The 26,391-nt window shown below is 41.7% G+C and overlaps 1 protein-coding gene across 3 annotated transcripts in view; it reads left to right on the top strand.

Annotated features, from left to right (window-relative positions):
- Positions 1-26,391, top strand: part of HLCS (holocarboxylase synthetase) — a 154,957-nt gene that overhangs the window by 42,845 nt on the left and 85,721 nt on the right. The window lies entirely within an intron of this gene.

The raw sequence follows: 26,391 nt of genomic DNA, 5'->3' as shown, positions 1-26,391 counted from the left end.
GTTAAACACTTAGTTTACGTTATTTTGCAAGGGCGTCAGGATAGCAAATCTGAACAACATGTAAACTGTGTTTAATTGAACCAAATTGGAGCTTTGTACTTTGAAAACCTGTTTTGCTGTGTTCCTGTCCAAGACATTTTTTGGGCACTCTGTAATCCCATGTGGATGTTCAAAATTTATTGAAAATTTTCCTTTTTTGTTCCTTCTGTTTCCTGGACTTTGATTAAAGGTTAAAAAATGGAAAACAGATGAAAGGAATTTTTTAACTCACAAATTAGTCAGTATTAATTAATACTCTTATTTTGAGATAGTTTAAAAAGTAGGGTTAGAAAGGGAGTGAACAACAAAAGCATCTTTCCTCAACATGGGACTAAAATGCATGGAATGAAAGACTCCCCCCTAAAACCCCAGATTCACCATTTCTAGACACTTTCCCCTAATAAACTGCATGGCTAGATGCATAATTCAACGTATGGAACATATGGAAATGTTTTGGCTTTTTTTCTTAATAATTCCTGGAATTTGATAGCACACTGATACCTCGTACCTGGAAATGGCAGCTTTAGCGTGTGTAGAGGATGTGGAAAGAGCTTTCGCAGGGCAGCGATTTCCAGCCTGTTTCCATGTCACGGCACGTAAACTAGTTACTAAAATTCCATGGCACACCAAAAAGTATCGTTTTTGCCAATCTGACACAAAAAAATAGGTATAATTTGTATTGATTTACACCGGATGGCTATTGTGTTGGCTGTTGTCATTTTTGTGTTTGACAGTCTGAGGGAAAAGAGGTCAGTGCCCCTGGCTAAATAGTCGGGTATTGAACGTTTTCAACATTCTTGTGGCTCAGCAGTTGAAAATCATTGTAGGGGGATTGGCAGAGTCGGGGGGGGGGGGGGGGGAGGGTAGTAGGAAGGGGAGTGTGAGTCTTGGTAACAACAGTTCTTGTTGACCGAGTTTTGTGTTGTCATTGGTACTTTCCCTCCAGTATTCCAAACCTCTCCTGCCTCCACTCCCCTCCCGCCAACCCCGCTCCCCAGTAGAGAAGATGCCTGTTCTTGTAGGTGGAACAGTCATTACTTGCTGGTACAAACCCTGTGGTAATCTTTTGTTACTCAGATGAACAGCTTATTATATCATGGGGGGTGACCCATTATAATTACATTTTCTTAAAAAAAAAGAAATTCAGGCCATGGCATTTACCACAAGATTTGGGGAGTGAAATGCAGATGGAAAGACACTGGCACTTCCAGACTGTTTTTACTACCTCCATGGACACGAGTGAGGACTATTTTATGCTCAAGGATCGAAACATGGGACTAATGGTCTCTGAGCTTTTGTAGCGGGCAGTGCGTTACCAAGATGCCTGGCAGCGCACTGCTGGATCAGGCGGGCTGAGGCTCCGTGTGATCAGGTGCTTGGGTTATACCCTGGGGAGCCCGTGTTTAGGATGGAAAATAATGCCATGAAAATACACTGCTTTAGTACCCTGAATATTGGTAAGCTCTTTTTGATACTGAACTTTCTATTAAAAAATAAGAATTCTGTCTTAAGCAGTGTGGGTTTGTAAAAGTGTATAGCTGAGCTTAATGACAGTGGAGTTGGAAACTTCTGTAGGAATTAAGAGTTTCTATTTTTATGAAAGAAAAATATTTTAACTTTTCCAAGGGCATTTAGGAATCTTTTTTGTTTCTCTTCTTACCTGGTCTTTGTAGAGCGCGGAGTGCAGCGGCTTTGAGGGTTAACGCTTGGTCCCTCTGCTGGGTACAGAGCAGATGCTGAGTAAATGTTGCTCACCATGACTTACCCTCGACGTACACCCTCTTCCCCTGTGCACATAGGCTCCTTCCTACCCTCAGAGGTGGTTACTCACTGCAGCCTGGTGAGTCCTCGAGCCTGGTGAGACGTTCTAGGGGAGGCTGTAGCCTTTTTCAAGAGAAGGAACTTGAAGAGGTCACCGTAGTGCCAAAATGGCCTAGAATTGTCCACAAAGGGATCATGAGATAGACAAATAAAACATATGGCTCATTACTTTCTAAAAGTAAGACCAAAATAATTTGTGTTATATTTGATCCTACATAAGCTATCCTTATGGAAACGCAGTGTATTGTGGTAATAATAACAATATTAATAGCCAACACGCATTGCAAAGCTTTTTATCTTCCAGACACGGCTTTTATGTACTTCACATGTATGGACTAATTAAATACCTCATCTTTCAGTGCCTGGGGTCATCCTTGGAACTGAGTCAAACTCTATCATCACAGCGTGTGTGGGATCTTTCTTGTTTCTCAATGTTTATAATAATTGCATGGTACATCTCATCAGTGGTCAGCTAGGCAGGGCAGGATGGATTTTCTAAGCCCTGGACTGGGTTTGCTCCATGCTTATTTCTCTCTTTACATTTACGGCTTCTGTGGCAACTGAGCGGCTCTTTCCTAATGGACTGGAATAGAAGGGAAATTTAAATCAGATATAGATCTTTATTATAAGGTTTCTAAAATCCTCCCCCCCAACCCCCTTGGGACTTGTACCAGCTAAACGTTGGGAATTCTCTTTCTAAGAAAGGAGGGGAAAGTATATGTGTTACATGGGTGGTGTGTGCTATTGAGTTGGCTCTGACTCCTGGTGACCCTATGAATGAGTGATGTCCACCATGTCTTGTCCTTAGCAGCCTTGCTCAGCCGTTTTTTAAAAATTTATTTTATATTGATATTTTAGAGAGGAAGAGAGAGAGAGAGAGAAACATTAATATGAGGGCGAAATATTGATTGGCTGCTTCCTGCACTCCCCCTACTGGGGATCGAGCTGGAAACCCAGCCACATGCCCTGACCAGGAATTGAACATGCAGACTTTGGGTGCACGGGACGATGCTCCGACCAACTGTGCCACACCAGCCAGGGCCCTGCTCAGCTCTTATACACTCATGCTAAGGGCTTCGTTTATGGGGTCAGTCCATCTTATATTTGGGTTTCCTCTTTTCCTGCAGCCTTATATTTTTCTTAGCATTATTGTTTTTTCCCAAGAACCCTGCCTTCTCGTAATGTGTCTGAAGTAGGAGATCTTCAGTTTTGTCATTATCTCCAGGATATTCAGGTTTAAGTTGCTCTGGGATGCACTTGTTCATCTTTCTGGGGCTCCAGGGTACCCACAGAGCTCTCCTCCAACACCATGTTTCAAACGAATCCAGTTTTTCCTATCAGGCTTCTTCACTGTCCAGCTTTCGCACCTGAACATAGTAACGGTATACGTAGTAATGCGCGCTGTGGATGATCTTAGCCTTGTCTCTAATGACTCGTCTCTGCTCTTGAAAGTGCATCCTGGGGGGCGACCAGCAATTTCGGACACAGCCCCAGGTATCCATGCTGCTTTTCATTTGCCTGACTGCTAAACAAGGTAGCTGGAGCCTGTGGCAGCCCCAGTGCCTGCAGGATTTGAAATCATAGGTGGAGATGACTATTTGAGTGGTGACACTAGTTTTGTTTTACTGCTTAATCAGTGCCATTAGAGGTGTTTTTCTTACGTTACTGTAAATCTAGGAGGATGTGGAACTTTCTCTTTGGACACATAGTTTGGAGGACGTCATATTTTTTTCAGTGACTGCAAACCCAGCTGAGCTGCTGTGGCTGGAGGGAGACACTGAACGCTGTCTTTTGATGTCTGGGTGTGAGAGCAGGCGGGTCCTGAAGCCACTGACTGACTGCCTTCACCTCCTGGCCCGCCCTGTGACTGTTGAAGCCGTGCTAGTGCCTCAGCAGAGGGGAGGGAGCTCTGGGGGAACCAGTAGCCCAGGGAAATATGGGAATTGCTTGCTGATGATGAAATTAAGGCAATTCTCCCCCCCCCAATAAAAATAAAAAGCGAAAACCATGTGAGTGATGTTTCCCCAGTAGTCTGACCTGGCTGTGCCACCCCTACCCCGTCTGGTTAGAAAAGGTAATTTCCCCCTGTATCCCTCCTCTGGTCATTTTCTCTGACATGTATTTCTGACTGTGAACTGCATTGTCTACTCTGTTGTCAGGGTAACACCTTTTGGGTGCAATGCCGGTTTTGATGCCTTTCTTTTTCCTTTCTGTGCTGTTCCCTGGTAGGTTTCCCTGTGACCTGTTAGCCTAGCTGGTTGGACAGAGTCCCAAGGGCATGGGTTCAGTCCTTTGTCTGGACCAGTGAACTATACTGTGTTCCACAGTCACGTCCTCCAGCTGCCGACCCAGAAAGCCCTCCGCACATGTGAGCTGTAGGTGGGGGTGGGCTCTAGACTGGGGGTGTGGATGGGCCACTGCTGATCCATTGGCACTGCCGGGAAAGTGCCTCCGGGTGCCCACTCTGTCCCGGCGAGGACAGCAGCACCGCACACTTGTTTCACCTCCTGAGGAGTGGTGATTGGCCCTCTGCTGTGAGGAGGGTGTTTAGGCTGGGCCATGGAGCTGAAGAGCTTGGGGGTGACTGAATCACGGTGATCACTGGAATCTTCTTCTGTTTGACTTGTATATTTTTTGATGACTTGTCCTGAGTCTCTGGCAGACACTGAAAGGACTCATGTGTGCAGCAGAGGGTGGTGAGCCAGGTGCTCAGACTCACTGATAGTGATTTGCTTTGCATGCTCTTGCACCCACAGTCACCTGGCCACAGGTGGCTGCTTTTCATTTGTAAAGAATAATTTCTCTTTCCTTATTAAATAAGGTTATTTCCTTAACAGTTTGTAAGTCCTTTGATTTTTTGGGCTTAAGTTTGCCTTCATCATTCACGGAATGAGCATGGATAGAGTGCATCCCTGGTGCCAGGCACTGTGCCAGGTGCTGGGGGTGGTGGAGAGAGATGGAGAAGTTGCCCTGCTCGCCTCCTTGGGCGTCAGAAGGAGTGAGTCCCAGGGCACATTCAGCTCATGGGGTTCTGGTCACCTTCTGGGCTGAGCACTGGGAGCTGGGGTAGAGAGCAGTGGGCCCATCAGTAACAGTGCAGGGAGAGAGGTTGACTGGTCAGTGAACCTTCTTGAGCTGTTGCTCCTATGTGTCAGTCATTGTTCCTGACGCTATAAAGCTCAGTCTGGCCTGGAAAATGCTGGAACTGAAGGCTCCACACTAACTTGCTCTGTAACTGCAGCAGTGTTGCCCCTGGGCTTTGCTGTCCTCAGCTGAGGGATGGGGGGGGGCTCTGGATGCTCCCTGGGGCACCTTCAGCGCTACTCCTTTGACCATGTGGCACTCCCAGGCCAGCACCTGCCACCCAGCCAGCCTTTCTGTTGCCCAGTAACTTCCAGCGTCTTTAGAAGACGCTGGTTTTCTGATTAGCCTCATGATAGTTGAGGAAACTGTATGAAATTTAGTTGACTTCTACCACCAGAGGCACAGACAAACCCATACAATCATTGTAAAAAGCACGTTTGGAGGAAATTTAAGAAAGATAGTATTTTTGTGTCCGAATTTGGGGCCCATCCCAGCTTTTCACCTCTCTACATGCCTGTCTGCTCAGTTCCTTTCCTTCTCTTCGGACGCTGCTCCCCTCACTCACTACTCCGCACCCTCCTCCCTGAAGTCGAGGCCGAGAGGACAGAAATTGGGCTGGAACTAATTTAATGGCTGAGTGACCTCACAGTAGAGAAACAGCCGGGTCCTAATAGGGGTCTTTGTCTACATTTTCACCCTGGCTGGTAGCATGCCAGTCAAGAGTCAAGCTAGAGACACAGGTGGAAGCGATTAGACCTGTCATAAAGTTTGAAAAATTGATTCTGGAGGCGAAGTGAGTAGATTGAACTTGACAGTGTTGTCCTAAAGATTCTAAGGGAAAATTCTGTAGTTTAATTGGAAATCCCCTGATTACTCATTAGCTTTCCAGATGGCTTTGTTGATGTTTTACATATTAATGCCTGTATTGTGTTATGGGTGTTCTCTTAATGTGCACCTAGGTAATGAGCAAAGAATAAATACATGGGCGAGTGTCCCAAATTAATGGGATGTTAGCGTAATTGTGAAATAAAGGGTTTTAAAGAAGTTGATTGCTCTGGAATAATTAGCGTGAGCTTTTTTTATGGGCCAATTTGGTACTTTTAAAGTGAAAATTATTGGAGAGTTTTAAAGAAAGTTTCATTTTAATGTTTATTTCTAAATTAAGGTTTAGAATCTAACTCCAGCCTTTGACTCGGGTGGTCATGACTAAAGGGCTGTTCTGGCAAGTTCTCCGGCAAATGCTTTTTTTTTTTTTGGTCCCAATTCAACGCCTGATTGAGTTAACCTTTCCCACGCCAAACTCCTGGAATTGAATTGTAAAGTGGCCTCCTGTTTTCCAAAGATCTTCCACATTAATCGGTTGTGTTCTAGGATGTCTATTTTTACATTTTGTCACGGATTTTTAAAAGTAGGGTCAACTTACGGGGATGTTTGCCATCTTAGGATGGTTGTGGTGTGTCTGTTTAGATGGCGTTCTCAGCAGAATTGGACCTTCTCAGTCTCTCTCAACGCTGGACAACATTTAACTCTTGGTCAGCTTGAAAGTCCCATGTTTGACTGCACAGAAGGGTGGGACTGAAGGCATCTGCCAGGCCAATGTCCCGTGAGCGACAGGCACCACCTGCTTAGGGGCATGCACCCATGGCAGGGACTCTGCTGTGCCCGAAGCAGTGGGTGCCCTTCTTCTGGAGCCCTCTTCCCAACCCCGGCACAGTCTTTTTTTTTAAGTTCTTTTTTAAAAAAAATATGTTTTTATTGATTTTAGAGAGAGAGGAAGAGAGGGAGAGAGAGAAACATCCATCAGCTGCCCCCTGCATACCCCCTACTGAGGATTGAGCCTACCTCCCGGGCCCAGCAACCCCTTGGTGCACAGGATGATTCAACCACTGAGCCACACCGGCCAGCCCCAGCACAGGCTTTTGCATGTTCTCAGTGGTGCCGATCCTAATCTTCTGAGGGCATGCCAGACTTTTAGGGAAAAAACTAGACAGCATGGTGGGTGTCCGCTGTGGGAGGTATTTGCGGAAACGGCCGTCTCTCCGTGTTCGCTCGTTTCGCATTACTGAGGACCTGACGCCTTGGTTGGAGCGCGGGGCTTAGGTCCTAGGGCGGGGTATTGCTGCTCTGGGTCCCGTCTTCTCCCGCGTGAGGAACTTTGGGCAAGTCAGGAGCCTTTCGGGTCTCCTTTTCCTTGTCTGTATGATGTAGCTGGTGAGTCTCTGCTTTTTTTCTTTTCCCGTGTAGTTCAGTCACTTGGCTGATCTCTCTCCAGGCCGGCCGTGTGCCCAGCGGGAACAGACATGGCTGCCTGCCCCCCCTCCAGGAGCCTGCATTCCTCCCAGGGCAGGGCCAGGCCACACTGAAGTATGTCTGCAAAGCTCTCAGCTCACGTGGCTTGAACTGTCATCATTGTTTAAACTCTGGATGTGATTCTCTCTTTTTACCTCCTCAGTGCATCCTTCAACGGCAGCACCGGGAGTGTCCGTGAAACAGATCGGTCTTGTCTTTGCCCTGTGTGTTTGGTTGGGGTAGAATTTTTGTTGACAATTTTGACAGCTTTTTCTCAACATACTTGGAAACATGATGGCTCATCTCTGGTTGCTATTTTGCCAAAAAAAAAAAAAAAAAAGTGTTGTTTTAATCTAGCTTTTCTTGAAAGGTGAGAAAACAGTCAATTGTCCGTCTTTGTGTTTCCCTTAAAATATGTGGAACCAGTTCTCTTTATCAGATGTTCTCTTTGTAAATCTTAACACTTTATCATTTTCATAGGTAACAGTAGTCAACCTGAAAGAGCCACTTGTTCCCGTTTGGACAGTTCCTTCAGCCCCGTGGATGTGCCTCACGCATTACCCACATCTTCTTTGAGACCCCTAACCCTTCCATGCCAATCAGATGAATGCATGGGTTCGATGTTGCTTTATGCTCTTGGATTTCTTTAAGCACCTCATCTATTTATTCTGTGGAATTCCTTGATTGTATACATGTATTTGATATTCTTTTTGTCAGATGCCTCTATTATATTAAAACAAGTAATAAGCCTGGCTAGTGTTGCTCAGCGGTTGAGCATCGACCTAGGATCCAGGAGATCACGGTTTGATTCCCGGTCAGGGCACATGCCCAGGTTGCAGGCGCATCCACAGTCAGGGGCCTGCAGGAGGCAGATGATTGATGACTCTCTCATCATTGATGTTTCTGTCTCTCCCCCTCTCCCTTCCTCTCTCTGAAATCAGTAAAGATATATTAAAAAAAAAATTGATAAAAAAGAAGAAGTTAAGTACTGTATGATATTACTTATATGTGGAATCTAAAAAAGCTCATAAAAATGAAGCAAAATGGTAATCACCAGAGGATGGGAAGAGGGGACTAGAACAGATGTTGTTGAGGTAGAAACTTAGGAGTAGTACAGGCACATTGTACTACTCAGACTGCCTCAGAAGTGTTGTGGGTTCAGTCCCAGACCACCACAGTAAAGTGAATATGACAATAAAGAGTCACTCATATTGCAGTCTGTTAAGTATGCGATAGCATTGTGTCTTGTAAAAACAGTGGACATTAATTGAAAAGCACCTTATTGCTAAAAAGTGCTAACCATCATCTGAGGCCTCAGCAAGTCATGATCTTGCAGGTGGAAGGTCTTGCCTCGGTGTTGATGAAAATGCTGTACCTGTGAAGCTCAGTAAAACAAGGTGTGCCTGTAAATAAGTCCTTTAGGTCTAATGCCCAGTGTGGTGAACAGAGACAACAGTATTGTAATGTAACTATCAAACTGGCTAAAAGTCTAGAACCTAATCATTCCACTAAAAAAATGACAATTTTGTAACATGATAGACCAGCTAGTTATTGCTACAGTGGCAATCGATATATAAATGTATCAAATTAACATCTACACCTTAAATTTACACAATGTTATATATTGAATATATTTCAATTAAAAAAAACACTTCTGTGAATGCAGAAAAAACCTACTTGGTTTATGAATGAACATTAGTTTCTAAGTGGAAAAATATTAAATATTCTTAGAATTTAGTGTTCACAATAATTCAAGTATGATCGCTCACCTGTATACATGTGGTGAGAAGATAGAGGCCAAGTTCTGGGTAAAAGAAAAATGTTTTGGTAAAAATCTGTAAATGTGTTGGATGATCAAGCAGATGTTTTTCCTTCGCCCTGCTCAGCATCCCTCTCTCCCTTTTCCATTTCTCTTCTGGCTCTTTGTGACTCACTTAGAAAAACTTATGTTTTCCTTTCCAATAAAACACTTACCTGCTTTGGAGGTGAGGGTTGATTTGCTTTCATCTGCCCCTTTAAAATCTTTTACACACCTACCATTTGGCCAAACACACTCGGAGCTCTGAAATGCCCTTGTTTCTGCTTTCTGTTTTGGAGAGAAGCATGTTCTGTTTCTGCATGAGGGGTATTCCGTCACTTTGAGATCCCAAACGCCACATTTTTTCTGCATTGCACAAGGAGTCATTCATCATTTTCATTCTTTGTTTGGCTCTCCCACAAGAGTATTCAAATTAGCGAGAAGGAAAACGATGAAGTCATTGCCTGGCAGAGAAGTATTTTGCTGGGACGTGGGAAGGGGCGAGGAGACAGGAGGGGAAGGAATTTGTGGCGAGGTCTGCACCTACCTCTTTTTCTGACCTTTGGATCCAGAGTTCACCTGGATGCTAATGTAGTTTTCACAGTTTAAAACTGGATACTATGTGTGTACAGAATTTAAATAAAAAACGAAACTACATGGTGGGGTGGCTGTTTCAGTGACCCTGGAAACTCAGGCACTCAGGCTGTAACTTTATCTGTTTCTTTCTGCCGTACCAACTGTGTGATGTTGGGTGAATCACCCTACCTCTCTGGGCCTGTTTCCTCATCTGTAAAATGAGAAGGTTGTACTAGATCCTTGCCTTAATTATTTTTTAAAAAAATAACAAACCCCTTTTCAAATGAAGTACCTCACTGTACAAATGGGGCTGGGGGGCCTTCTCAGAGCCCAGATGTCTCAGGGCACAAGTATCAAGACCACTGGCCAAGAAGTGTCCAAGGTCCTTTCAACTAGGACAGTCAGGCCCAGCCCACTAGAAGCACTTATATCTTTATGGCAGGCTGACTGGTTGGCTGGACTGTTTCTTTTTAAACCCTGCCTAGTTCTAGCAGAATTTAAGGCAATGGGGATTTAACTTTATCTGTTATAAGTTCATTCTGTTTCCTGTACAATCAAAATGGAATACACTGTCTCTTGGTTGTTATGTGTCATGTGTAAGCTATGTGCATATTACTCATAGAACTCAGCACCATTCAGAGTTTCGTGACTTCCCCAGACTAACAGTAGTGAGGACTACTCGGGGTTCCTTCTGGAACCCAGGGAAACCTGGGTGGGTCCCGTGCCTCTGTGAAACTAAGCAGCTGTTGTCTCAGGGGTGATCGCCCAGGTGGTTATTCAGGTGTCTCCAATTAGGGATGAGTGATGTCTGAGGGGAACAACCTCTGCTGGAAGAGCTTCCAGAACCCCCAAACTAAGAATGGAGGACTCCATGGAGTAGAGACTCAGCTGTGGTGGAGAATGCCCCGCAGTCCACAGAACTTTATGAGTGTCTTGGGAAGGTAAAGTGGGTGGAGTGCGGATTGTGGAATTTGGGCAGGTATGTAGTTGTCTTAACTGGGATAGAATGAAGGATTTCACATCTGCTAAACCGAAAATCACCTGAACAGTGGATACTAGAACTCTCAAACCCTCTTAGATCTGTGAGGTGCCTGCAAGGCCAGTCACCCCAACTTCCCGAGGCTCTCTGTGCTGTTGTGGATGTGTCTGAGCACCCGATGCTGAGCAGCTGCTGTGACTTGTTCAGTTGACAAATATGTATTGAGGTCTTAAAACCTGGGGCAGCTCATTCCAGTTATCTTAAGATAGCTCCCTCCCAAGATGGATCCTTTTAAACCCATCCCATTCCATAAAGGAAATCTGGCCATGGATCCAAATAGAGAAAATTTAACTTTCTCCCAAAGGATAGCTAAGATATTTAAGATAGTTATTAGTTAAGATAGTTAAGATTAGTTAATTAGTTAAACTAGATTAGTTAGTTAAAATAGCTATTTGAAGATAATTATTATGGCCTCCTTTATCCCCATGTCATCTTTTCTCTAAGCATCTCCAATTATAAATGTTTCTTCCCATCCCCGTGTTGGAGCTCAAAACTTTAGGGCTGAAGGACCAAAAACCTTGATAGAAAGCCAGCCAGGGTACGTGAAACTACTTAAATTAATTTTTCTCAAAATATTATTCAATTATAAGAAGATTCTTGTTCATTACAGAAAACTTAGAAATATAGTAATGAATACTGAGGAAATGAAAATCATGTATAACCCCACCATCTATAAAAGATCATGTTAATCTCTTGGTATATTTCCTTCTAGTTTTTTTTCCCTCCTATACAACATATGTAAGTTATGGTTACATTATATGTGAAATGAGCATTTCCCATGCAATCAAATGGTCTGCTAAAACCATGTCTTTAATTGGGTTCATATAGTTTGACCATAATTTATTTAAGCAATTTCCTATGCATACATTCTTATCATTTCCAGTCTCCAGCACCTATTATAAATGATAAGCATATTTCTTTTTGAGCTAGTTGTTCTGTATAATTCTTTAGCGACCCCATTACAGTATTTCTTTTCCAGAAGATAATTGGAAAATTATAAAGCAAAAGCAGACATTGATAGAAGTTGAACAGGATGAGGCTAATATATGTTGTTATTTACAATATTTCATATTATTTCATCACTATTACCTCATAATATTTCATCTTTTGTCCAGAGAGATGTCATACCTTAATAATAATAGTTAACATTAAGTAAGCATTTACTCTGTGTCAGGTACTATGCATTATGTGTATTTTTCCATTTCAGTCTTTACCAAAACCCCATGAAGCAGATACTCTTATAGTTCCCATTTTAAGAGCTGAAGGAACTATCACTTAGAGAGTTGAAATGTCTTGACCAGAGCCATGCAAAGAGTGAAGTGGTAGAAGCATTGACTCAAGAGCCTTAATTCTTAGCCCCTAATATTATACTACCTCCAACAGATGCTTTGCATAATTTGTAGTATACTGTATCCCCCAAACTTCCAGTATCTACTTACATATTAATCTTGTTACAAAAACAAATCAGGTTAGCTGACATGTCTAATTCTTGGTGATTTTCTAAATTTTTTAATGAGATGGGTGCAGGAAAGGACTATAATGGGAATTCTAAGTTAAAGTCCCCATTGTTGAGTTTACTAGTGGGACAAGTACTTAACTAGTTTGTTCCTCTGTACCATTGTCTGTAAAATATGGACAATAGTACCTATATTAATGAGTTGTGACCTGGATTAAGTAGAAGGGTATATATACAATATAGTTCCTATACTGTATGGGCTCTCAGTAGTAGTACTTTCCTTATTTCCTTGAATTCCAACTGGAATAGACATCTCTAATTAGTAAAATTTCTTTTGAAAATTAGAATGGCATATTTTCTTTAGCTTGTCTAGTTCACAGTAACCCTTCAAAGATCAGCCATAATGAATTTAGTTATATTTCATCATGTTCCCAAGTTCTGTGAACTTGAAATTAAGTCAGTAGTAATTATCCACTTTGAACAAGAGATAAAAAGATTGAAAAAAGAAAACTGAGGCTCAGGAACCTGTGAGATGATATCAAAATGTCTAATATATGTATAATTGGACTCCCAGAAGAAGAAGAGAGAATGGAGTGGAAAAAACCATTTGAGGAAATAATGGCCAAATGATCCCCAATTTGGTGAAAGACAATTTGGTGACAGGTTCAAGAAGTTTAGCAAACTCCAAGCAGGATAAATAAATATGATGAAAATAGACTTTGGCACATCCATAGACTGCTAAAGACCAAAGATAAGGGGAGAATACTGAAAGCAACCTGAAGAAAACACACTTTACATACAGAAGAACTATGAATTAAATGGCCATGGATTTCTCATCAGAAATTATGGAGACCAGAAGAGAGTGAATAATATTTATTAAAGGCTCAAAGAAAAAAACAACAACATACTTGTCAACCCAAAATTCTGTACCCAACAAAAATATACTTCAACAATGAAGGTAAAATACATTTTCAGATAAAAGAACATGAAGACAATTTGTCATAGTGCAGATCTGCTGGGCAAAAATGTCAAAGGGAGTCCCAGAAGGTGGTGAGAAATACAGCAGATGGAAACTTGGATTTTTAGGAAGGATTGAAATGGAAAATATCTGAGTAAATTTAAAATACTTTTCCTCACTTAATTTCTTTAAAATATATATGACTATTTAAAGAAAAAATTATGACATCATGCATAATCTTGTATATATTGATGTAATACATTTGACAACTAGCATAGAGGACAATGGAGGGGTGGTAAATGGATCTATATGACTGCAGTATTTCTACATCTAATGTAAAATGGTATAATAGAAGCTCAGTAGATGTCTAAATTAAGCATGTATATTTTTAACCTACAGAGTAGCTACTAAAAACATAAGGCAAAGAGGTATAGCCAGAAAGGCAATAGATAAATTAAACTTAAAGATCCAATTAATGCAAAAGAAGGAAGGAAAAGAAAGGAATAGAGAAACAAAAGGTAGAAGGAAAGAGCCAAACAAAATTGATCAGAATGTTAGACTAATCAATAATTACATTAAATGATAATGGACCAAGTACTGCAGTTAAAAGGCAGAGAATGTCAGAATGGATAAAAAAAAGTTTAAGACCTGAGTGTATGTTCTCTTTAAGACACATTTTATTGTTTATTTATTTCTATTTTTTAAAGTATGTTTTTGATTGATTTTTTTTTAGAGAAAGAGGAAGGGAGAGAGAAAGAGATAAAAACATCAATGAGAGAGAAACATCGGTCAGCTGCCTGCTGCACGCCCCTTACTGGGGATTAAGCTTGCAACTTTGGCATGTTCCCTGACCTGGAATGGAACTGGTGACCTCTTGGTACATGGGACAACGCTCAACCAACTGAGCCACACTAGCTGGGCTCTTTAAGACACATTTTAATTATGAAGACACATGTAGGTAGGAGGGAGAAAGATACACCATGCAAACAGTAAGCTTAAGAAGGTTGGAGTGACTTTATTAATAATCATAAGACTGACTTCAAGACAAAGAATTACAAAAGGTAAAGAGGGATGTTTTATAATGTTAATAGGGTCAACTCGTTGAGAAGACATACAATCATAGATACGAATTTACCTGCTAACAGAGCTTCAAAACATATGAAGCAGAAATCAACAAAATTAAAGAGAGAAATAGACAAGTCCAGAATCATAGTTGGAGATTTTCATACCACTCTCTTAACAGGTGAGGACATGAATAACACTTATCAATCACTTTTTAAAAATGATGTTTGTAAACCCTGCATCCAGCTGAATGCATATTCTTTTCAAGGACACATGGTGTATTCACCAAGGTAGAGTATATGCTGGGCCGTAAAACAAGACTCCATAAACATAAAGTGATTGAGATCATGTAGAATACATTCTCTGTCCACGATGGAATTCAGTTAGAAATCAATAACAAAAATGTATCTAGGAAAATCACATATTTCAAAATTAAACAACAGATATCTAAATAATCGAAGGGTCAAGGAAGAAATAAGAAAATTATAAAATATTTTGAAATTAAGGAATATCTTAATAGAGATACCATATTAGAAGACTCAATATTGTTAAGATTCCAATTTACTTTAATTTATGAGTTCAATTCAAGTTTAATCAGAATCTCAGCAGGAGTTTTTATAAGCTGAATCTAAAATTTACATAGAATTTATATAAGAATGCAAGGGTCCTGCAGAAGAGAAAATAATTTCGAACAAGAACAAAATTGAAGTCCTATTACCTGACTTGAAGACTTACTATAAGGGCAGCTGGGCGTGGCTCAGCGGTTGAGCATCGACCTAGGATCCAGGCAATTGGGGTCCAAATCCCGGTCAAGGCACATGCTCTGGTTGTGGGCTCGATCCCCAGCCGAGGGTGTGCAGGAAGCAGCCGATCAATGACTCTCTCATCATGGATGTTTCTCTCTCTCTCTCCCTCTCCTTTCCTCTCTCTGAAATCAATAAAGATATATTTAAGAAGAAAAAAAAGACTTACTATAAAACTTTTGTGATAATCAAAGCTGTATGATATTGGCATTAACAAAAAATAGATCAATAGAACAGAATATCCCCAGAAATAGACATGACCATTTGATTTTAGACACAAGTGTCAAAGTACTCCAAAGCAGAAAGGAAAGTGTTTCCAAGAAATGGTCCTGGAAAAGCTGGATATATGCTCTATATAGGAAAATGAATTAATCTTGACCCCTACCTCACATCATACACTAAAATTGATTTGAAATGGATCATAGACTTAAATACAAAAGCTAAAATTATGAAGCTTCTAAAGGAAAGTATAATGTTTTCATGACTTGAGAGTAGGCAAAAGTTTCAAGTGCACGTGGTGTATTTACCAAGGTAGAATATACTGGTTATGAAAGCAGTCATAAAAGAAAAAAATTGATAAATTAGACTTTATAAAAATTAAACTATTCTCTTTATCAGAAGATACTGACTTAAAAAATGAATGTACAAGCCACACACTAGGAGAGAATATTTGCAAAACAAGTGTCTGGAAAACACTGTTATCTATGATATATAAGGAAGTGTGTGACCCAATAATAAAATGACAAACAATCCAATTAAAACATCTGAACAACCCAGTCAAAACATCTTAACATATAATGCCAGCAGCCAAATAAGTACATGTAAAGATTGTTAACATTTTTTGTCTTTCAGGAAAATACAGATTAAAACCAGGATGAGATACTGCTACACACCCACCAGATTAGCTAAAAATGGAAAGACTGGCCGCACTGAATATTGGGGAGGATGTGGAACCAATCACAGTTCCCAAACATCCCATCGTTGGTGGCAATATAAAATGGTACAACCACTTGAAAGAACCGGTGTAGCAGTTTCTTATAAAAGTAAACATGTACCTCCCTTCTGACCCAACAGCCCTATTCAGAATTATTTACCCAGGATAAATGAAAATATGTGTTTACACAAAGACTTGTACATCATTGTTCATAGCTGCTTTATTTACAATAGCCAAAACCTGGAAACAACCCAGATGTCCATCAGCAGGTGAATGGATACACTGCAGCGTATTCATACATGTGAACTCCACTCAGCAAGAAAAAGGAGTGGATTCCTAATACATGCATCAGCTTGCATGAATATAAAAAACTTCATGCTCAGTGAAAAAAGCCTGCCACGAAAGGTACACACTAAATGATTTCATTTTATGCAGTTTTAGAACAGGCACATCTAATCTGTGTCAGGAGGAAATCAGAAGAGTGGTTGTCTCTGGGGGCGGGGGGGCGCGGGGAGATCTACTGAGAAGGGCCATGAAGAACCTCCTGAGTGATAATGTTATTTATTTTGTTAAGGGTTTTGCTAACACAGGTGAATACATTTGTCAAAACCCAGCAGAAATTATTGTATCACCACAGGTAAATTTTACATAAAAGTTAAAATATTGAACTCTATTAGTATTAGGTGGTAGGGCCATACCTGTACCTTATATTGAAATGCATGAAGTAATACATGGATGGACAGATGGCTTGATAGATGCATACTAAAGCAAGTATAATAGAATATTCATGTAGAATCTAGGTGGCAGGTATGAGTGTTCACTCTAGAATTCACCCTTGCTGTAGTGTGTCAGTATTTTTATAAGTAAATCACTGTGGAAGAATTTTTTAAAAAAATTATGATCATATATATATATATATATATATATATGTATATATATATATATTTAAATATGTCCTTATTGATTTCAGAGAGAGGAAGGGAGAGGGAGAGAGAGAGAGAAACATCAGTGATGGGAGAGTCATTGACAGGCTGCCTCCTGTATGCCCTCGACTGGGGATCAAGCCCACAACCCGGGCATGTGCCCTGACCAGGAATCGAACCGAGATCTCCCGGATCATAGGTCGATGCTCAACCACTGAGCCATGCCGGCCGGGCTATGATCATATATTTAAAATCAATTTAAATGGACAGAAATTGGGTTGATGGGAAGTCTTTTGGTAGCCCTAATTGACTGTGGATGTGGAGGCTGCACCATGAAAGGAAATGTCTCATGTTTTCTACGTCCATTAATTTTCCTCTCTTGTCTTCTTCCTTTTATTTATTTAAGCACACAATTTTCTTTCCCTCCTTGAATAAAATAACTTGAAGTATATGAAAAGTATTAAGTTCAAACTGAAGTGTTCCTTTTGTGACTTGTTGGATTATTTACTCCTTAGGTACTGGGTATTCTGAGTACTAAAATTTAAAACAAAAATCACAGTCTGTATTCTTGTTTTCTGAAGTCCCAGTGGCCTAATTTCTCTTTATTTATGCCCCTGGTGAAAATATGTTAAAAATCTAAATTTGTCTGCACATAAAGTTTTCATTTCTCACACCTCGTATCATCTAGCCTGCTGTCGGGGCCTTTACAAGTGTGTGCGGATTGGGAGGCTCCCCGCTGGGCACAGGCGTGGGGAAAGTGTTCAACCTCCTGTTAAAAAGAGAAGATATAATTAGCAGCATTCTTATTATTTAAAGTATTTTTGCTGCTGTATATTCTGATGTAATTTTACTCCATAATTGCTCAGAACCTCTCTGAGGCTTTTTAGCCAAAGGTGGGGTGAGGGAGTAGGTGCTGGAATCTCTTCCTCCTAAGATACTATTTTCCAGATTCTTCTGCCCAGGTCCTTTGAAACAGCCATGGTGGAGCTTTGAGGGGTTACCTCTCTTCTCTTAGAGTTTGGATTTTAGTTTCTGATATATCTAGCTCATCATTTTGATAGTCTTCTTGTTAACTAGTCGTGAAGATATTTTTCCCAATATGATGTTTTCTCCTAACCTCCCACCCCACTTAAGACTTTCTGTTTATTTTAAGGGACACTTTCAATTATGATTCCTTAGCAATGACCTTTGGTAGGAGGACTGAGGTATAAATCCTCATATCTCCAAATTTAGCCGGTTTACCCATGTCCAATGGAATGATGGCATAGGTAGTCTCACAGTTTCTTTCTACATATTGATAATGTACTTTTAAAATTATTAATGAACCATTTTCTGGGAAGATAGCTTAAGAAATGGGAAGGAGAAGTGCTCATATAGGTGAAAATCATTCCAAGTAATAACTAATAAGACTGAGTTAATTGCTAATAACCATGAGAGTGACTGTTAAGACTGTGTATGAAGCCTACTGGTAAGAACTCTGCATGTTTCCCTTCATTCCTCCCCACGCCGCTCTTCAGCAAGAAGGAGCCTGAAATGCATCTGGGGAGACGTGGTGGTCCAGGTGCATCGTCCCCGGGGAGCTGCTGGGCTTGAGCGCCAGGCCAGTGGCGGCCAGAGGCGGTTTCCTAACCGCAGCACTGGGGCCAAGAACAAAAGCATCTTGCCCCTGACAGTCGTTCAGTATCAACTTCTGAAGTCCCTTAAATGAAAAACACACATGCTTTGGTGTGGAATTAATTATTAAACCGTGGCTATAACTTTTACTCTTCAGACTCTTTGCAGTTTGAGGGTGATAGCCACGGTTCACAGATTTTGTTTTAAAGGTGGTTCTCTGCTGTTCCCATCCCTGTGCCATTCCTAGAAGATTCCAAAGCAACAGTCTAGGGTTTCTCCAGAACTTAAGTGCCCCTTTGTTCATAAAATGATCCTAGGTGCAAAGACCTCCATTCTTTCCTTTTTTTTTTTTTAAAAAAAAGAATAAGGACATTAGAAGTGATCCCTGAGGTAGTGCTGAAGTTCTGACTGTGGTTTTAACTCAGCTGATATAAACACAAGATTAAGGGTGCCGGCTATTGTAAATAATACTGTAATGAACATAGGGGTGCGTATGTTATTTTGAATTAGTGTTTTGTGTTTCTTTGGATAAATACCCAGAAGTGGAATCGCTGGGTCATAAAGCAGTTCCACTTTTAATTTTTTGAGGAACCTCTATACTGTTTTCCATAGTGCCCATCAATAGACGAACGGATAAAAAAGCTGTGATACACATATACGATGGAATATTACTTATCCATAAAAAAGAATGAAATTGTACCATTTGTGACAGTATGGATGGACCTAGAAGGTATTTGCTAAGTGAAATAAGTTGGACAGGGAAAGACAGACACCATATGATTTCACTTATATGTGGAATCTAAAGAGTAAAATAAACAAACAAAATAGAAACAGACTCAGGCACAAAGAACAGACTGATGGTTGTCAGAGAGAGAGGAACATTGGGAGCTGGGTGAAAAAGATGAAGGGATTGAGAAGTACAAAGTGGTAGTTACAAAGTAGTCACAGGGATATAAAGGACAGCATAGAGAATATAGTCAGTACTATTGTAATAATTATGTATGGTGCCAGGTGGGTACTGGGAATATCAGGGGGAACACTTTGTAACTGTATGATTATCTAACCAGTATGCTGTACACCTGAAACTAATACAAAATAATATTGAATGTAAATTGTAATTGAAAAAATTAAAAAAAAAAAAAGATGAATAGTGTCAGCAAATTTAAACGGAAAGGTTAAGGATATGGCATCAGAAAGAGACTTTCTTTATGGGTAGAGAACTTAATAGGACTAAATAAATCTGGTAAAGATGAGAAATATCAAAGATAGAATTTCTTTTCTCTGAGTATCATGAAACTTCTCAGGCAGGTCTTGTATTCTCACGTTGCTTTTTTAAAAGCAAAGGATATTTCAGAAACACAAAGTGCAGTTAGCATGGGTCATCTGTAGGAAAGAAATGAGATTTGAAAAGTGAAAATCTTTTTTCTTGCACATCAAGAGATGGTTGAAAGCAGCTCATGTAAAATTAAATGTCTTTCCCTTAATAAATTGACTCATATCATTTTTAAAAAGTTGTAATTTTCTTGAATCTGAGGCTTGAATCTGAGGAGTTTGAGCTCAGACACAACCTATTGAGTCTCTTGATTTTTCATGGGCAGAAAACACAGCTCAGAGAGGGAAAGGCTGCTCTAAACCTCACCAATGTCAGGAGGCAGAGGTGGGCACCCTTGGCCCTTCACCCCTGCTGTGGCCAAGCCCAGTGCTCTCCTGGCCTGGGGACGGGCTGCTCCCAGGTCTGCAGGCCCTGAAGTGGAGGTGCGCTGTCAACAATGCTCAGGAGGAGAGGCAAGACGGCAGCACAGGTGACAGAGGTGCCCGCCGCCTCCCACAACCACATCAAAATTACAACTAAAATACAGGACCACCGTCACTCAGAACCTCCTGAAATCTGGCTGAACACAAGCCCTACAAGGAGGGAACTGAAGGAGCAACAAGGCCGGTAGGAGGGGTAGAGATGCCAGCAGATGGGGCTGAATCCCGGAGACTTGGCCGCGGTCCCACACCGGTCCCCAGTTTAACCCCGGGAGGGAATCTCGGTGGTGGAGGTTTCCCAGAGAATCGAGGGGTCCCAGCCCCACAACAGGCCCCCAGCCCAGGGCTTCAGGGCCGGGAAGAGGAGCCCCTACAACTTCAGGCCGTGAAAACCAGCGGGGATTGAGGCTGAGGGTCAGGGAGGCTGCGGGAGCCCCAGGCTTTTCTGTTAAAGGGCCCGCACACGGACTCTCACACGCTCCCCCTCTGAGCCCAGCGCTGGGCAGCCGCTTGAAAGGGACCTTGGACATTCAGGGAGGAACTAACCTGCCTGGGATCAGGGTGAGAGCTGGAGGGGCAGCTTTCTCCCAGACAGAATTGCTGGCAGAGGCCATTGCTCCTTTGACCAGCCTTCTCCCCACAGAGCCAGCAGGCAGGCAACTTCTCTGAATCTGACACACCGTTGGCCTTGCCCCTCCCCATCTGCAGGCTCATCCAAACCACTTCCAGTGGCTTTTCTATGCAAGTGGCCTCTCTAGTCTCATGCTTAGAACTTTCCTAAAATCTCTCAAACAAGCAGCAGCGGGTCCCATATGGCTTGATAAGTGGCCCAGGTCTGGCACTAGCGGCAGCCTGCATTGGCTCATAGCTTGGCCTCTCCTGGGCACCGCCAAGCCCAGCACAAGTAGAGCCATCTATGGTTTGCTCTGTAGCTCATGCTGGGTGGCCCCGGGCAAGGCAGAGGCAGAGGCTGACTTTGCACCTCCCAGGAGGCCCCAGAGACGGTGCACCTGGTGGTCAGACTCGACCACGCTGGATTACGACTCTACCACATCCACAAGTTTATCACCATCAAATCAGTATTGCATGAAATGTTGAAGGGTCTTTTTTAAGAAGAAGCGAATGAACAAAAGAACCTGACAAACAAAATAGACCCAGAGACATATTTCAGAGGGATGAGGGGAGGGGTGTGTGGAGAGATTAACCAAAGAAGTTCACATATATGCATTACCCATGGACACAGACAATAATGGGGTGAAGGCCTGAGGAGAGGGTGGGAGCGAAGTGGAGGGGGTCAATGGGGAAAAAAATGGGACACCTATAATGCTTTCAACAATAAAGATAAAAAACAACAACTCCTTGGAAAGAAGTTCTCTGGCTGTGCTAGGCAATTGTTTTGTCCCTTTTGGAGATCATGGGTAGCAGGCAAACAATGTTCTTTGGATACGTTTTCCATTACAATTTTCCTTTTGTCATAATTTTCTTTTTACTTTGTGGAAGGATGTATTTACTGGAATTACATTAGAATAAAAATACAGGGTCAATGCAGAATATAGAGGAACCATAAAATTAGTAGTCAAAATCATAAAAATCCTTTAGGTTATCAGCTTTCAGTTATACAAGTAATGCATGAGTATCTTTCTGTCATAAAATTAAAAATTACAACTAATATTAATGTTCATGCAACCTTGTCTCTCCTTTCCTCCTGTCCTTTCCATCCTTCAACTATTGCTGTTGGGAGGCCGATTTTTCTTTTTCAAGGACTTTTTTACAATCGAATCTCTCGGGGTACAGGTTTCAAGTATACAACTCAATAAAACATCATCTGCACACTGTATCGGGTGCCGGTTGCCCCAAGCGAAGTCTCTCTCTGTCCCCATCTCCCCCTCTTTGCCCTTTAGTACAATATAAAAGGTGTCTTACTCTATGTTTCTATATTGGGATAGAAGACTGAGTTGCTAAGTGGCAAGATCCAGCAATAATTTGGCTTTAGTTCTACTCACGTGATAGTCCAGGACACGTCGTGTAGGTCATTGGTCTGCGGTTTTCCATGCAGTCATTCGGGGACCCAGGCAGACAGCGGCTCTGTGTCTTTAATGTGCGGTTTCCTAGGTCAGTCTTGTCATTGCTCTTCCACTCAGCAAGGAAGGCCAAAGGGTGGAAGGAGAGGGCCAGAAGTTTTCTCTTAAACCGGAGAGGCTGGAGTGGTACATACTCCCCTTCCCTCAGCAAGAGCCGGGCCTGGCCAGACCGGCTGGCGGGAGGCGCGAGGAGCCGCAGGGCGCAGGCAGGAGGCAGGGAAGATGGTTTGGGTGCACTGTTCCCCGGGCTGCCTACTGCCTGCTCTAGGCTGTCGTTCAGCCGTGCGTCTTGGGGGCGCACCCGTTGCGGCGAACCGGCTGGCTCGCTCCTTTTAGCTGCTGCGTAATAGGCCACAGTAAGAACACGCTGCTCTTTGCTTGGAGTCGTCCTTCTTAGTGGCTGGCTGGCCGGTTTCCACCGTTTGCGCTTAGAGTCGGTGTTGCAATGCCCGTTGTGCACAAGTGCGATGTTCCTCTCCGGTGGGGCGTCAGAGATGTGCCTTTTGTTTGGACAGCCTTTGTTAAATTAAACTGCCCACCAAACTGAGCAGATGTACCCGTTTGCACTTGGGGTTAGAGAGAACCTCTTTGAACCTATTTCTCTATAGTGGCCTGTGGTCTGATTCTTGCATTTTAATTCAGACAACAAGGTAGGGCAGCCACTCTCCCACCCCCTCCCACCCCCCAGAAAAGAAAAATGAAACACTACTATGAAAGTTCTTTGGAGAAATATGTATTATTGAGTAGATTCATCAGAGCAGAACATTATTAAAAAAAATGACTCAAGTTCTTGGCTATGTTTTACAGCCAGCATCTAATACTAATTTATTTCTACTTAGTTACTCAGTTTAGTAACAAGTTAAAAATCTGTAGTTGAAGATGTAAAGATGAAACTGAATTATTGAAAGGAAACTGAATTATCAAAGGCTACTTTTTGATTTAGTACCAGCTGCGTTAGAGCAAGATTGCTTACGAGAAATTTGTGATTGAAGGAATGTGATCCCTGAGTTTCTGCTCTGGATTTGCTCAAATCATGAAAATAGTCACCCAAATTAGAGGGACTCCACCCTTCGTGGACCAGAGCGGGAGACCTAGAGCTAACGCAACAGCTTATCTAGCCAGATACGCGATCCTCAGTTTGAACCTGCAGAAATCCGTACCAGTTTTGTAGACACACTTTTACACCAACCTCATGTAAACTCACAGGGTCCAAATGGTTATTTCTTTGATTCTAAGATAATGTTTATGATCATCTCTGCATTTTGTTGATATATTTATTTCCTAGTGTATTTTAAATTTCATTTTTTTTTTTTAAAAGATGAATTTCTTTAAGCCTCAGGTTATTGATTTAATTTTCCTTATTTCTGCCCTTCCCTTTACCATTCCTTCCCCCCAACCGCCATCCAGAGACTTAAATGTATTATTACTTTGTACTGCTAACCAAACTAATTTTGTCCAGATTGAAAGGTTATAAAATGTATGCAAGTCAGGCTCACAAAAGTAAGACAGCACATGTGAATTCAAGAAGCTGTTAGTTATGAAGCTCTTTTCCTTTCTGAAAGGAAAGTAGTTTTAAGCTTCATTGAACGGATCTATGAAAAAGGTTGAGTATTATTTTACAATAATTTTAGACTTTCATGACTGGAAATTAAATGCAGCAGTTTTAGAGGTATATTTTACTTGAACTTTTACAAGCTCAGGCCATGTTTTTATTAAAAAATCGGACTCAGCACCTTATATGGAGTACAATACCAGATGTGAGACATAAGAGAAATTGCTGGGGCCACCTGCTTACTGCGTATTAAAAACTTGTGTGGTAGCTGATGTCATATAAAGTGCATGTGATAGGGAATAATTTTGAGTTATTAGACCATATCAGAACAGTAAGGATCACCGGTGGTGGAATGTTCAGAATTTTCTGTCACATTTTACTATTTGTTTGGAAAAACTTCGGTTGAAATGATGACCCTTTGCTTTCAAAACAACAGCAAAAACCAAGTGCAAAGCCTGAAGGGAATCAGAGTGCATTTTGGAGAAGCAGGAGCTGGGCAGGGGATAGTTGAAAAGGTAAATTTAAATTATTATTTTTTTGTTAATCCTCACTTGAGGATATTGTTTCCATTGATTTTTAGAGAGAGTGGAATGGAGGGGGAGAGAGAGAGAAATGTTGATGCAAAAGAGACACATCAATTGTGTCCCACATGTGCTGACCGCCCTGACTGGGGCTGGGGATGGAACCTGCAACCCAGGTATGTGCCCTTGACTGGGAATTGAACCCACAACCCCTCGGTGTGTGGGCTGGCGCTCCAACCACTGAACCACGCCGTCCAGGGCAAGTTAAATGTAAGTTGATGGGCTTTGTGGCAAGTGGCAGAGTTCTAATCTATAGAGCTTTTCTCTACTTTAAAAAAGTTTTTAATTTTTAATTTTTCTTTTCGAGCATATTTCGCCCTTCCCATCTTTCCTTCATTCCTTCTTCCCAACCCTTTCTTGGCATGAATAGGAGCAGAGCCTCCGTTTCAAGATTTAAGCAGAGTGGTAGACCAGGAGTCCGCAGACTGACGCCTTGGCGCACTGGTCTTTAAACGGGGGCACGTGCTGGGGGACGTGTGTGCAGAGTGGTCTGTTTTCAGACCCTCAGTCTCCATACGGACTCTTTCCTGAAACTGATCGCTCCAGCAAATGCCTGCGGTGGGGCATCGGGCCTGTTTCTTTCTCTGACACCCCTTCATAATTGCCCCTTTTCACCCGTCCCTAATCTTATCATGGATGGAGCCTTGTCTGAGATGGAGTACCCTCTGGGATAGCAAACAAAAGGACAGTGTGAAATATTGGTGTGAGACAGCAAATGACACCAGCTATTCTCATCGCACGCCAGGTAGTTTCTAGCTCTCCAGATGAAACTGAAGAAGGGTCCCACCAATCTGTCAGCTGACAGATCATTAAAAGGTCTGCGATGATAGATAAGGGTGTGATTTTTGACAAATATGTGGGAAGGAGTTTAAAGCATGGAGCGCCATTGCTGTAATAAAACTCCAATTTCCCTCTGCTTGTGTATGTGAACAAGGCCTCTCAGTGTTTCCATCTGTGAAAATGGAAAGTAGGACTAGAGTTGATACTGACCGCTGTCTCATTCTGGCAATAGTGATATTCAACCATGGAGCCAAGAAAAAAAGGATCCATTCATCTCATTAAGGGGTGTATTTCAAGTTTTTGTGTGATATTCTTATCAAAATTTGAAACATTTCTATTTTATCAATTCTGTACTGTTGATAATTGTAACTATGAGTCAACCCAGTAAAAATCATTTTAATATTTAGGACTTCATGGTTACAGGAAATAAAACAATTAAAAATGTCATTTTTATAGGTATTTTTATTGTAGACAGATAAAACAGGAAGGTTAAGACTTTCAAGTAGAAAGCAACTGTGTTGGAATGAAATTCTGGGGTGCAGTGGAATTTTACTGAAGGAGATAAAGGAATTAACATGTCTGACCGAAGAAGTTTGTTTATGTATTTTGAAGTAGATGATGGTGGGTGACACATTTCTATGGTACTTGGAATCCTTCGAATACATTTAAAAGAGTGATGTAATAGTTTTATTTAAAATATCAGTGTCCATCCTAAGCCAGAAATTCCATCCTTTGCAACCATCCAAACATACTGAAAAACTTTGTATGTCAACTTAAAAATGTGTGAATCTTCCACAGTTCTGTTAGGGGATATGCAAGCGAAAGGTTTGAGGACACCACTTTTTTTGGCACACAGAGTTCCCCAGGACTTGGTAGTGTTTCTTAACCCCATGGTAGGGGCTGAGATGGACCGTTGGTTCTTGAGCAGTGAAATGTCTCCAAGAAGAAATAAGGCAGAGAATCTTGAACACGTTTAGGTGTTATTTTACAGTAAGCTTCAATTTTCATAACTTTACTGGTGAAAAAAATCTATCTTTTTGATGTTCAGGGGCACTGTTGCTTGAGAGAGCGCTGAGTGCAAATGTGATCATGTCCTGTCCTTTCTCAAAAACTCATAGGCTTTACATTTCCTAATCTATGAAACTCCAACCCTTAGCATGCTAGGGAACATTCACCCACTTGGCTCCAACCCTTCTTTCCAGCCTCGCGTCTGCTCACAACCCTGCCTGTGACCCTGATGTTCTTTGTT

This window comes from Miniopterus natalensis, chromosome 6 (assembly GCF_054644295.1).
Source record: "Miniopterus natalensis isolate mMinNat1 chromosome 6, mMinNat1.hap1, whole genome shotgun sequence".
Lineage (NCBI taxonomy): Eukaryota > Metazoa > Chordata > Mammalia > Chiroptera > Miniopteridae > Miniopterus > Miniopterus natalensis.
Note: the sequence above shows the minus strand (reverse complement) of the source record. Positions and strands in the feature narration are given on the sequence as shown.